This window comes from Rhinichthys klamathensis, unplaced genomic scaffold (assembly GCF_029890125.1).
Source record: "Rhinichthys klamathensis goyatoka isolate OS25496 unplaced genomic scaffold, OSU_Roscu_1.1 h1tg000332l_1, whole genome shotgun sequence".
NCBI classification, from domain to species: Eukaryota; Metazoa; Chordata; class Actinopteri; order Cypriniformes; family Leuciscidae; genus Rhinichthys; species Rhinichthys klamathensis.
In genome coordinates, this window is record NW_026606847.1 from 100,814 (window position 1) to 113,202 (window position 12,389).

General features: G+C 46.5%; 10 non-coding genes across 10 annotated transcripts; all 10 read right to left on the bottom strand.

Moving 5' to 3' along the window:
* Window positions 1-1,639: 1,639 nt before the first annotated feature.
* On the bottom strand, window positions 1,640-1,711 carry trnaw-cca (transfer RNA tryptophan (anticodon CCA)). Its single transcript has one exon. It is a non-coding gene; the product is annotated as a tRNA-Trp (tRNA).
* A 256-nt stretch (window positions 1,712-1,967) lies between these two features.
* Window positions 1,968-2,039, bottom strand: trnaw-cca (transfer RNA tryptophan (anticodon CCA)). Its single transcript has one exon. It is a non-coding gene; the product is annotated as a tRNA-Trp (tRNA).
* A 90-nt stretch (window positions 2,040-2,129) lies between these two features.
* Window positions 2,130-2,201, bottom strand: trnaw-cca (transfer RNA tryptophan (anticodon CCA)). The gene has a single exon. It is a non-coding gene; the product is annotated as a tRNA-Trp (tRNA).
* A 90-nt stretch (window positions 2,202-2,291) lies between these two features.
* trnac-gca (transfer RNA cysteine (anticodon GCA)) lies at window positions 2,292-2,363 on the bottom strand. The gene has a single exon. It is a non-coding gene; the product is annotated as a tRNA-Cys (tRNA).
* A 252-nt stretch (window positions 2,364-2,615) lies between these two features.
* trnaw-cca (transfer RNA tryptophan (anticodon CCA)) lies at window positions 2,616-2,687 on the bottom strand. Its single transcript has one exon. It is a non-coding gene; the product is annotated as a tRNA-Trp (tRNA).
* Window positions 2,688-2,777: 90 nt separating this feature from the next.
* trnaw-cca (transfer RNA tryptophan (anticodon CCA)) lies at window positions 2,778-2,849 on the bottom strand. Its single transcript has one exon. It is a non-coding gene; the product is annotated as a tRNA-Trp (tRNA).
* Window positions 2,850-6,931: 4,082 nt separating this feature from the next.
* trnaw-cca (transfer RNA tryptophan (anticodon CCA)) lies at window positions 6,932-7,003 on the bottom strand. The gene has a single exon. It is a non-coding gene; the product is annotated as a tRNA-Trp (tRNA).
* Window positions 7,004-7,854: 851 nt separating this feature from the next.
* trnaw-cca (transfer RNA tryptophan (anticodon CCA)) lies at window positions 7,855-7,926 on the bottom strand. The gene has a single exon. It is a non-coding gene; the product is annotated as a tRNA-Trp (tRNA).
* A 256-nt stretch (window positions 7,927-8,182) lies between these two features.
* Window positions 8,183-8,254, bottom strand: trnaw-cca (transfer RNA tryptophan (anticodon CCA)). Its single transcript has one exon. It is a non-coding gene; the product is annotated as a tRNA-Trp (tRNA).
* Window positions 8,255-8,330: 76 nt separating this feature from the next.
* Window positions 8,331-8,402, bottom strand: trnaw-cca (transfer RNA tryptophan (anticodon CCA)). Its single transcript has one exon. It is a non-coding gene; the product is annotated as a tRNA-Trp (tRNA).
* Between the last annotated feature and the right edge of the window lie 3,987 nt (window positions 8,403-12,389).

Sequence of the window (12,389 nt, forward strand, 5' to 3'; positions counted from 1 at the left end):
GGGTCTGGCAAAAAGGATTCCTGATTTTTATTAAAAACTTGAGCTGAAAGAAGAGATTGACCCCGACGTGATATGAACACACAACCTTCTGATCTGAAGTCAGACGCGTTACCGTTGCGCCACGAGGCCCTGCGCTTCTGTGAAATTGCTGAGCTCGTTATAGGGTCTGGCAAAAAGGATTCCTGAATTTTATTAGAGACTTGAGCTCAAAGAAGAGATAGCTTGACCCCGACGTGATTTGAACACGCAACCTTCTAATCTGGATTCAGACGCGCTACAGTTGCGCCACGAGGCCCTGCACTACTGTGAAATTGCTGAGCTCGTTATAGGGTCTAGCAACAAGGATTCCTGAATTTTATTAAAGACTTAAGCTCAAAGAAGAGATAGTCCCCGACGTGATTTGGACACGCAACCTTCTGATCTGGAGTCAGACGCGCATCCGTTGCGCCATGAGGCCCTGCACTTCTGTGAAATTGCTGAGCTCGTTATAGGGTCTAGCAACAAGGATTCCTGAATTTTATTAAAGACTTGAGCTCAAAGAAGAGATAGTCCCCGACGTGATTTGAACACGCAACCTTCTGATCTGGAGTCAGACACGCTTCAGTTGCGCCACGAGGCCCTGCGCTTCTGTGCCTCATTGCGTTCAAAGAAGCGATTGTCCCCAACGTGATTTGAACACGCAACCTTTTAATCTGGAGTCAGACGCGCTTCCGTTTTGCCACGAGGCCCTGCGCTTCTGTGAAATTGCTGAGCTCGTTATAGGGTCTAGCAACAAGGATACATGAATATTATTAAAAACTTGAGCTCAAAGAAGAGATAGCTTGACCCCGACGTGATTTGAACACGCAACCTTCTGATCTGGAGTCAGACGCGCTTCCGTTGCGTCATGAGGCCCTGCACTTCTGTGAAATTGCTGAGCTCGTTATAGGGTCTAGCAACAAGGATTCCTGAATTTTATTAAAGACTTGAGCTCAAAGAAGAGATAGTCCCCGACGTGATTTGGACACGCAACCTTCTAATCTGGAGTCAGACGCGCTACCGTTGCGCCACGAGGCCCTGCACTTCTGTGAAATTGCTGAGCTCGTTATAGGGTCTGGCAAAAAGGATTCCTGAATTTTATTAGAGACTTGACCTCAAAGAAGAGATAGTCCCCGACGTGATTTGGACACGCAACCTTCTGATCTGGAGTCAGACGCGCTTCCGTTGCGTCATGAGGCCCTGCACTTCTGCGAAATTGCTGAGCTCGTTATAGGGTCTAGCAACAAGGATTCCCGAATTTTACTATAGACTTGAGCTCAAAGAAGAGAAAGATTGACCCCGACGTGATTTGAACACACATTCTTCTAATCTGGAGTCAGACGCGCTACAGTTGCGCCACGAGGCCCTGCACTGCTGTGAAATTGCTGAGCTCGTTATAGGGTCTGGCAAAAAGGATTCCTGAATTTTATTAGAGACTTGAGCTCAAAGAAGAGATTGTCCCCAACGTGATTTGAACACGCAACCTTCTAATCTGGAGTCAGACGCGCTTCCGTTTTGCCACGAGGCCCTGCGCTTCTGTGTAATTGCTGAGCTTGTTATATGGTCTAGCAACAAGGATACCTGATTTTATTAAAAACTTGAACTCAAAGAAGAGATAGATTGACCCCGACGTGATTTGAACACGCAACCTTCTGATCTGGAGTCAGACGCGCTTCCATTGCGCCACGAGGCCCTGCGCTTCTGTGTAATTGCTGAGCTTGTTATATGGTCTAGCAACAAGGATACCTGAATTTTATTAAAGACTTTAGCTCAAAGAAGAGATTGACCCCGACGTGATTTGAACACGCAACCTTCTGATCTGGAGTCAGACGCGCTTCCGTTGCGTCATGAGTACCCGCACTTCTGTGAAATTGCTGAGCTCGTTATAGGGTCTAGCAACCAGGATTCCTGAATTTTATTAAAAACTTCAGTTTAAAGAATAGATAGCTTGACCCCGACGTGATTTGAACACGCAACCTTCTGATCTGGAGTCAGACGCGCTACCGTTGCACCATGAGGCCCTGCACTTCTGTCAAATTGCTGAGCTCGCCACAGGGTCTAGCAAAAAGAATACCTGAATTTTATTAAAGACTTGAGCTCAAAGAAGAGATTGACCCCGACGTGATTTGAACACACAACCTTCTGATCTGGAGTCAGACGCGCTACCGTTGCGCCACGAGGCCCTGCACTTATGTCAAATTGCTGAGCTCGCCACAGGGTCTGGCAAAAAGGATTCCTGAATTTTATTAAAAACTTGAGCTCAAAGAAGAGATTGACCCCGACGTGATTTGAACACGCAACCTTCTAATCTGCAGTCAGACGCGCTACCATTGCGCCACGAGGCCCTGCACTGCTTTGAAATTGCTGAGCTCGTTATAGGGTCTAGCAACAAGGATTCCTGAATTTTTTTAAAGACTTGAGCTCAAAGAAGAGATAGTCCCCGACGTGATTTGGACACGCAACCTTCTAATCTGGAGTCAGACGCGCTACCGTTGCGCCACGAGGCCCTGCACTTCTGTCAAATTGCTGAGCTCGCCACAGGGTCTGGCAAAAAGGATTCCTGAATTTTATTAAAAACTTGAGCTCAAAGAAGAGATTGACCCCGACGTGATTTGAACACGCAACCTTCTGATCTGGAGTCAGACGCGCTACCATTGCGCCACGAGGCCCTGCACTTCTGTGAAATTGCTGAGCTCGCCACAGGGTCTAGCAAAAAGGATACCTGAATTTTATTAAAGACTTGAGCTCAAAGAAGAGATTGACCCTGACGTGATTTGAACACGCAACCTTCTGATCTGGAGTCAGACGCGCTACCGTTGCGCCACGAGGCCCTGCACTTCTGTCAAATTGCTGAGCTCGCCACAGGGTCTGGCAAAAAGGATTCCTGATTTTTATTAAAAACTTGAGCTGAAAGAAGAGATTGACCCCGACGTGATATGAACACACAACCTTCTGATCTGAAGTCAGACGCGTTACCGTTGCGCCACGAGGCCCTGCGCTTCTGTGAAATTGCTGAGCTCGTTATAGGGTCTGGCAAAAAGGATTCCTGAATTTTATTAGAGACTTGAGCTCAAAGAAGAGATAGCTTGACCCCGACGTGATTTGAACACGCAACCTTCTAATCTGGATTCAGACGCGCTACAGTTGCGCCACGAGGCCCTGCACTACTGTGAAATTGCTGAGCTCGTTATAGGGTCTAGCAACAAGGATTCCTGAATTTTATTAAAGACTTAAGCTCAAAGACGAGATAGTCCCCGACGTGATTTGGACACGCAACCTTCTGATCTGGAGTCAGACGCGCATCCGTTGCGCCATGAGGCCCTGCACTTCTGTGAAATTGCTGAGCTCGTTATAGGGTCTAGCAACAAGGATTCCTGAATTTTATTAAAGACTTGAGCTCAAAGAAGAGATAGTCCCCGACGTGATTTGAACACGCAACCTTCTGATCTGGAGTCAGACACGCTTCAGTTGCGCCACGAGGCCCTGCGCTTCTGTGCCTCATTGCGTTCAAAGAAGCGATTGTCCCCGACGTGATTTGAACACGCAACCTTTTAATCTGGAGTCAGACGCGCTTCCGTTTTGCCACGAGGCCCTGCGCTTCTGTGTAATTGCTGAGCTTGTTATATGGTCTAGCAACAAGGATACCTGAATTTTATTAAAGACTTGAGCTCAAAGAAGAGATAGCTTGACCCCGACGTGATTTGGACACGCAACCTTCTGATCTGGAGTCAGACGCGCTTCCGTTGCGTCATGAGGCCCTGCACTTCTGTGAAATTGCTGAGCTCGTTGTAGGGTCTAGCAACCAGGATTCCTGAATTGTATTAAAAACTTGAGCTCAAAGAAGAGATTGACCCCGACGTGATATGAACACACAATCTTCTGATCTGAAGTCAGACGCGCTTCCATTGCATCATGAGGCCCTGCGCTTCTGTGAAATTGCTGAGCTCGTTATAGGGTCTATCAACAAGGATACATGAATTTTATTAAAGACTTGAGCTCAAAGAAGAGATAGTCCCCGACGTGATTTGGACTCGCAACCTTCTAATCTGGAGTCAGACGCGCTACCGTTGCGCCACGAGGCCCTGCACTTCTGTGAAATTGCTGAGCTCGTTATAGGGTCTAGCAACAAGGATTCCTGAACTTTATTAAAGACTTGAGCTCAAAGAAGAGATAGTCCCCGACGTGATTTGGACACGGAACCTTCTAATCTGGAGTCAGACGCGCTACCGTTGCGCCACGAGGCCCTGCACTTCTGTGAAATTGCTGAGCTCGGTATAGGGTCTAGCAACAAGGATTCCTGAATTTTATTAGAGACTTGAGCTCAAAGAAGAGATAGTCCCCGACGTGATTTGGACACGCAACCTTCTGATCTGGAGTCAGACGCGCTTCCGTTGCGTCATGAGGCCCTGCACTTCTGTGAAATTGCTGAGCTCGCCATAGGGTCTAGAAAAAAGGATTCCTGAATTTTATTAAAAACTTGAGCTCAAAGAAGAGATTGTCCATTGCATCATGAGGCCCTGCGCTTCTGTCAAATTGCTGAGCTCGCCACAGGGTCTGGCAAAAAGGATTCCTGAATTTATTAAAAACTTGAGCTCAAAGAAGAGATTGACCCCGACGTGATATGAACACACAATCTTCTGATCTGAAGTCAGACACGCTTCCATTGCATCATGAGGCCCTGCACTTCTGTGAAATTGCTGAGCTCGTTATAGGGTCTAGCAACAAGGATTCCTGAATTTTATTAGAGACTTGAGTTCAAAGAAGAGATAGTCCCCGACGTGATTTGGACACGCAACCTTCTGATTGCTGAGCTCGTTATAGGGTCTAGCAACAAGGATTCCTGAATTTTATTAACGACTTAAGCTCAAAGAAGAGATAGTCCCCGACGTGATTTGGTCACGCAACCTTCTAATCTGGAGTTAGACGCGCTACCGTTGCGCCACGAGGCCCTGCACTTCTGTGTAATTGCTGAGCTCGCCACAGGGTCTGGCAAAAAGGATTCCTGAATTTTCTTAAAAACTTGAGCTCAAAGAAGAGATTGACCCCGACGTGATATGAACACACAATCTTCTGATCTGAAGTCAGACGCGCTTCCATTGCATCATGAGGCCCTGCACTTCTGTGAAATTGCTGAGCTCGTTATAGGGTCTAGCAACAAGGATTCCTGAATTTTATTAGAGACTTGAGCTCAAAGAAGAGATAGTCCCCGACGTGATTTGGACACGCAACCTTCTGATCTGGAGTCAGACGCGCTTCCGTTGCGTCATGAGGCCCTGCACTTCTGTGAAATTGCTGAGCTCGTTATAGGGTCTAGCAACCAGGATTCCTGAATTGTATTAAAAACTTGAGCTCAAAGAAGAGATTGACCCCGACGTGATTTGAACACACAACCTTCTGATCTGAAGTCAGACGCGCTTCCATTGCATCATGAGGCCCTGCGCTTCTGTGAAATTGCTGAGCTCGTTATAGGGTCTATTAACAAGGATTCCTGAATTTTATTAAAGACATGAGCTCAAAGAAGAGATAGTCCCCGACGTGATTTGGACACGCAACCTTCTAATCTGGAGTCAGACGCGCTACCGTTGCGCCACGAGGGCCTGCACTTCTGTGTAATTGCTGAGCTCGCCACAGGGTCTAGCAACAAGGATTCCTGAATTTTATTAAAAACTTGAGCTCAAAGAAAAGATTGACCCCAATGTGATTTGAACACGCAACCTTCTGATCTGGAGTCAGACGCGCTACCGTTGCGCCACGAGGACCTGCTCTTCTGTCAAATTGCTGAGCTCGCCACAGGGTCTGGCAAAAAGGATTCCTGAATTTTATTAAAAACTTGAGCTCAAAGAAGAGATTGACCCCGACGTGATATGAACACACAACCTTCTGATCTGAAGTCAGACGCGCTTCCATTGCATCATGAGGCCCTGCGCTTCTGTGAAATTGCTGAGCTCGTTATAGGGTCTAGCAACAAGGATTCCTGAATTTTATTAAAGACTTAAGCTCAAAGAAGAGATAGTCCCCGACGTGATATGAACACACAACCTTCTGATCTGAAGTCAGACGCGCTTCCATTGCATCATGAGGCCCTGCGCTTCTGTGAAATTGCTGAGCTCGTTGTGGGGTCTAGCAACAAGGATTCCTGAATTTTATTAAAAACTTGAGCTCAAAGAAGAGATTGACCCCGACGTGATATGAACACACAACCTTCTGATCTGAAGTCAGACGCGCTTCCATTGCATCATGAGGCCCTGCGCTTCTGTGAAATTGCTGAGCTCGTTATAGGGTCTAGCAACAAGGATTCCTGAATTTTATTAAAGACTTGAGCTCAAAGAAGAGATAGTCCCCGACGTGATATGAACACACAATCTTCTGATCTGAAGTCAGACGCGCTTCCATTGCATCATGAGGCCCTGCGCTTCTGTGAAATTGCTGAGCTCGTTATAGGGTCTAGCAACAATGATACATGAATTTTATTATAGACTTGAGCTCAAAGAAGAGATAGCTTGACCCCGACGTGATTTGAACATTATAGGGTCTAGTAACAAGGATACCTGAATTTTATTAAAGACTTAAGCTCAAAGAAGAGATAGTCCCCGACGTGATATGAACACACAACCTTCTGATCTGGAGTCAGACGCACTACCGTTGCGCCACGAGGCCCTGCACTTCTGTCAAATTGCTGAGCTCGCCACAGGGTCTAGCAAAAAGGATTCCTGAATTTTATTAAAAACTTGAGCTCAAAGAAGAGATTGACCCCGACGTGATATGAACACACAACCTTCTGATCTGAAGTCAGACGCGCTTCCATTGCATCATGAGGCCCTGCGCTTCTGTGAAATTGCTGAGCTCGTTATAGGGTCTAGTAACAAGGATACATGAATTTTATTAGAGACTTGAGCTCAAAGAAGAGATAGCTTGACCCCGACGTGATTTGAACACGCAACATTCTGATCTGGAGTCAGACGCGCTACCATTGCGCCACGAGGCCCTGCACTTCTGTCAAATTGCTGAGCTCGCCACAGGGTCTAGCAAAAAGGATACCTGAATTTTATTAAAGACTTGAGCTCAAAGAAGAGATTGACCCCGACGTGATTTGAACACGCAACCTTCTGATCTGGAGTCAGACGCGCTACCGTTTTGCCACGAGGCCCTGCACTTCTGTCAAATTGCTGAGCTCGCCACAGGGTCTGGCAAAAAGGATTCCTGAATTTTATTAAAAACTTGAGCTCAAAGAAGAGATTGACCCCGACGTGATATGAACACACAACCTTCTGATCTGAAGTCAGACGCGCTTCCATTGCATCATGACGCCCTGCGCTTCTGTGAAATTGCTGAGCTCGTTATAGGGTCTAGCAACAAGGATTCCTGAATTCTATTAGAGACTTGAGCTCAAAGAATAGATAGTCCCCGACGTGATTTGGACACGCAACCTTCTGATTGCTGAGCTCGTTATAGGGTCTAGCAACAAGGATTCCTGAATTTTATTAACGACTTAAGCTCAAAGAAGAGATAGTCCCCGACGTGATTTGGACACGCAACCTTCTAATCTGGAGTTAGACGCACTACCGTTGCGCCACGAGGCCCTGCACTTCTGTGTAATTGCTGAGCTCGCCACAGGGTCTGGCAAAAAGGATTCCTGAATTTTATTAAAAACTTGAGCTCAAAGAAGAGATTGACCCCGACGTGATATGAACACACAACCTTCTGATCTGAAGTCAGACGCGCTTCCATTGCATCATGACGCCCTGCGCTTCTGTGAAATTGCTGAGCTCGTTATAGGGTCTAGCAACAAGGATTCCTGAAATTTATTAGAGACTTGAGCTCAAAGAAGAGATAGCTTGACCCCGACGTGATTTGAACACGCAACCTTCTGATCTGGAGTCAGACGCGCTACCATTGCGCCACAAGGCCCTGCACTTCTGTCAAATTGCTGAGCTCGCCACAGGGTCTAGCAAAAAGGATTCCTGAATTTTATTAAAAACTTGAGCTCAAAGAAGAGATTGACCCCGACGTGATATGAACACACAACCTTCTGATCTGAAGTCAGACGCGCTTACATTGCATCATGAGGCCCTGCGCTTCTGTGAAATTGCTGAGCTCGTTATAGGGTCTAGCAACAAGGATTCATGAATTTTATTAGAGACTTGAGCTCAAAGAAGAGATAGCTTGACCCTGACGTGATTTGAACACGCAACCTTCTGATCTGGAGTCAGACACGCTACCGTTGCGCCACGAGGCCCTGCATGAGATAGTAGGGTCTAGCAACAAGGATTCCTGAATTTTTTTAAAAACTTGAGCTCAAAGAAGAGATAGCTTGACCCCGACGTGATTTGAACACGCAACCTTCTAATCTGGAGTCAGACGCGCTACCGTTGTGCCACGAGGCCCTGCACTTCTGTCAAATTTCTGAGCTCGCCACAGGGTCTGGCAAAAAGGATTCCTGAATTTTATTAAAAACTTGAGCTCAAAGAAGAGATTGACCCCGACGTGATATGAACACACAACCTTCTGATCTGAAGTCAGACGCGCTTCCATTGCATCATGAGGCCCTGCGCTTCTGTGAAATTGCTGAGCTCGTTATAGGGTCTAGCAACAAGGATTCCTGAATTTTATTAGAGACTTGAGTTTAAAGAAGAGATAGCTTGACCCCAACGTGATTTGAACACGCAAACCTTCTAATCTGGAGTCAGACACGCTACCGTTGCACCACGAGGCCCTGCACTTCTGTGGAATTGCTGAGCTCGTTATAGGGTCTAGCAACAAGGATTCCTGAATTTTATTAAAGACATGAGCTCAAAGAAGAGATAGTCCCCGACGTGATTTGGACACGCAACCTTCTGATCTGGAGTCAGACGCGCTTCCGTTGCATCATGAGGCCCTGCTCTTCTGTGAAATTGCTGAGCTCGTTATAGGGTCTAGCAACCAGGATTCCTGAATTGTATTAAAAACTTGAGCTCAAAGAAGAGATTGACCCCGACGTGATTTGAACACACAACCTTCTGATCTGAAGTCAGACGCGCTTCCATTGCATCATGAGGCCCTGCGCTTCTGTGAAATTGCTGAGCTCGTTATAGGGTCTAGCAACAAGGATTCCTGAATTTTATTAAAGACATGAGCTCAAAGAAGAGATAGTCCCCGACGTGATTTGGACACGCAACCTTCTAATCTGGAGTCAGACGCGCTACCGTTGCGCCACGAGGCCCTGCACTTCTGTCAAATTGCTGAGCTCGCCACAGGGTCTAGCAACAAGGATTCCTGAATTTTATTAAAAACTTGAGCTCAAAGAAGAGATTGACCCCAATGTGATTTGAACACGCAACCTTCTGATCTGGAGTCAGACGCGCTACCGTTGCGCCACGAGGACCTGCTCTTCTGTCAAATTGCTGAGCTCGCCACAGGATCTGGCAAAAAGGATTCCTGAATTTTATTAAAAACTTGAGCTCAAAGAAGAGATTGACCCCGACGTGATATGAACACACAAACTTCTGATCTGAAGTCAGACGCGCTTCCATTGCATCATGAGGCCCTGCGCTTCTGTGAAATTGCTGAGCTCGTTGTAGGGTCTAGCAACAAGGATTCCTGAATTTTATTAAAAACTTGAGCTCAAAGAAGAGATTGACCCCGACGTGATATGAACACACAACCTTCTGATCTGAAGTCAGACGCGCTTCCATTGCATCATGAGGCCCTGCGCTTCTGTGAAATTGCTGAGCTCGTTATAGGGTCTAGCAACAAGGATTCCTGAATTTTATTAGAGACTTGAGCTCAAAGAATAGATAGTCCCCGACGTGATTTGGATACGCAACCTTCTGATTGCTGAGCTCGTTATAGGGTCTAGCAACAAGGATTCCTGAATTTTATTAACGACATGAGCTCAAAGAAGAGATAGTCCCCGACGTGATTTGGACACGCAACCTTCTAATCTGGAATCAGACGCACTACCATTGCACCACGAGGCCCTGCGCTTCTGTGAAATTGCTGAGCTCGCCACAGGGTCTGGCAAAAAGGATTCCTGAATTTTATAAAAAACTTGAGCTCAAAGAAGAGATTGAGCCCGACGTGATATGAACACACAACCTTCTGATCTGAAGTCAGACGCGCTTCCATTGCATCATGAGGCCCTGCGCTTCTGTGAAATTGCTGAGCTTGTTATAGGGTCTAGCAACAAGGATTCCTGAATTTTATTAGAGACTTGAGCTCAAAGAAGAGATAGCTTGACCCCGACGTGATTTGAAAACGCAACCTTCTGATGCAACCTTCTGATTGCTGAGCTCGTTATAGGGTCTAGCAACAAGGATTCCTGAATTTTATTAAAGACATGAGCTCAAAGAAGAGATAGTCCCCGACGTGATTTGGACACGCAACCTTCTAATCTGGAGTCAGACGCGCTTCCATTGCATCATGAGGCCCTGCGCTTCTGTGAAATTGCTGAGCTCGTTATAGGGTCTAGCAACAAGGATACATGAATCTTATTAAAAACTTGAACTCAAAGAAGAGATAGATTGACCCCGACGTGATTTGAACACGCAACCTTCTGATCTGGAGTCAGACGCGCTTCCATTGCATCATGAGGCCCTGCGCTTCTGTGAAATTGCTGAGCTCGTTATAGGGTCTAGCAACAAGGATTCCTGAATTTTATTAGAGACTTGAGCTCAATGAATAGATAGTCCCCGACGTGATTTGGATACGCAACCTTCTGATTGCTGAGCTCGTTATAGGGTCTAGCAACAAGGATTCCTGAATTTTATTAACGACATGAGCTCAAAGAAGAGATAGTCCCCGACGTGATTTGGACACGCAACCTTCTAATCTGGAATCAGACGCGCTACCATTGCGCCACGAGGCCCTGCACTTCTGTCAAATTGCTGAGCTCGCCACAGGGTCTGGCAAAAAGGATTCCTGAATTTTATTAAAAACTTGAGCTCAAAGAAGAGATTGAGCCCGACGTGATATGAACACACAACCTTCTGATCTGAAGTCAGACGCGCTTCCATTGCATCATGAGGCCCTGCGCTTCTGTGAAATTGCTGAGCTCGTTATAGGGTCTAGCAACAAGGATTCCTGAATTTTATTAAAGACATGAGCTCAAAGAAGAGATAGTCCCCGACGTGATTTGGACACGCAACCTTCTAATCTGGAGTCAGACGCGCTTCCATTGCATCATGAGGCCCTGCGCTTCTGTGAAATTGCTGAGCTCGTTATAGGGTCTAGCAACAAGGATACATGAATCTTATTAAAAACTTGAACTCAAAGAAGAGATAGATTGACCCCGACGTGATTTGAACACGCAACCTTCTGATCTGGAGTCAGACGCGCTTCCGTTGCGTCATGAGGCCCTGCACTTCTGTGAAATTGCTTAGCTCGTTATAGGGTCTAGCAACAAGGATTCCTGAATTTTATTAGAGACTTGAGCTCAAAGAATAGATAGTCCCCGACGTTATTTGGACACGCAACCTTCTGATTGCTGAGCTCGCCATAGGGTCTAGCAACAAAGATTCCTGAATTTTATTAATGACTTAAGCTCAAAGAAGAGATAGTCCCCGACGTGATTTGGACACGCAACCTTCTAATCTGGAGTTAGACGCGCTACCGTTGCGCCACGAGGCCCTGCACTTCTGTGTAATTGCTGAGCTCGCCACAGGGTCTAGCAACAAGGATTCCTGAATTTTATTAGAGACTTGAGCTCAAAGAAGAGATAGTCCCCGATGTGATTTGGACACGCAACCTTCTGATCTGGAGTCAGACGCGCTTCCGTTGCGTCATGAGGCCCTGCACTTCTGTGAAATTGCTGAGCTCGTTATAGGGTCTAGCAACCAGGATTCCTGAATTGTATTAAAAACTTGAGCTCAAAGAAGAGATTGACCCCGACGTGATTTGAACACACAACCTTCTGATCTGAAGTCAGACGCGCTTCCATTGCATCATGAGGCCCTGCGCTTCTGTGAAATTGCTGAGCTCGTTATAGGGTCTAGCAACAAGGATTCCTGCATTTTATTAAAGACATGAGCTCAAAGAAGAGATAGTCCCCGACGTGATTTGGACACGCAACCTTCTAATCTGGAGTCAGACGCGCTACCGTTGCGCCACGAGGCCCTGCACTTCTGTGTAATTGCTGAGCTCGCCACAGGGTCTAGCAACAAGGATTCCTGAATTTTATTAGAGACTTGAGCTCAAAGAAGAGATAGTCCCCGATGTGATTTGGACACGCAACCTTCTGATCTGGAGTCAGACGCGCTTCCGTTGCGTCATGAGGCCCTGCACTTCTGTGAAATTGCTGAGCTCGTTATAGGGTCTAGCAACCAGGATTCCTGAATTGTATTAAAAACTTGAGCTCAAAGAAGAGATTGACCCCGACGTGATTTGAACACACAACC